Consider the following 574-nt stretch of genomic DNA (forward strand, 5'->3'; position numbering starts at 1 on the left):
ATAGAGCTTCTCCATCTTTGGCTGCAAAGAATATAATCAATCTGATTTTGGTGTTGACCATCTGGTGATGTCCATGTATAGAGTCTTCTCTTGTGTTGTTGGAAGAGGGTGTTTGTTATGACCAGTGCATTTTCTTGGCAAAATTCTATCAGTCTTTGCCCTGCTTCATTCCATATTCCAAGGCCAAATTTGCCTGTTACTCCAGGTGTTTCTTGACTTCCTACTTTTGCATTCCAGTCCCCTATAATGAAAAGGACATGCTTTTTTCGGTGTTAGTTCTGAAAGGTCTTGTAGGTCTTCATAGAACTGTTCAACTTCAGCTTCTTCAGCATTACTCGTTGGGGCATAGACTTGGATTACTGTGATATTGAATGGTTTGCCTTGGAAACAAACAGATCATTCTGTCATTTTTGAGATTGCATCCAGGTACTGCATTTCGGACTCTTTTGTTGACCATGATGGCCACTCCATTTCTTCTTAGGGATTCCTGCCTACAGTAGTAGATATAATGGTCATCTGAGTTAAATTCACCCATTCCAGTCCATTTCAGTTAGCTGATTCCTAGAATGTCGAC

The 574-nt window shown here is 40.4% G+C and overlaps 1 protein-coding gene across 1 annotated transcript in view; it reads right to left on the reverse strand.

Moving 5' to 3' along the window:
• The window catches only part of PKD1L2 (polycystic kidney disease 1-like 2), a 112,232-nt gene that overhangs the window by 18,921 nt on the left and 92,737 nt on the right, over positions 1–574 (reverse strand). The gene's annotated exons all lie outside the window — the stretch shown is intronic.

The sequence above is a fragment of the Bison bison genome, unplaced genomic scaffold (genome assembly GCF_000754665.1).
Source record: "Bison bison bison isolate TAMUID 2011002044 unplaced genomic scaffold, Bison_UMD1.0 scf7180017864295, whole genome shotgun sequence".
Classification (NCBI taxonomy): Eukaryota; Metazoa; Chordata; class Mammalia; order Artiodactyla; family Bovidae; genus Bison; species Bison bison.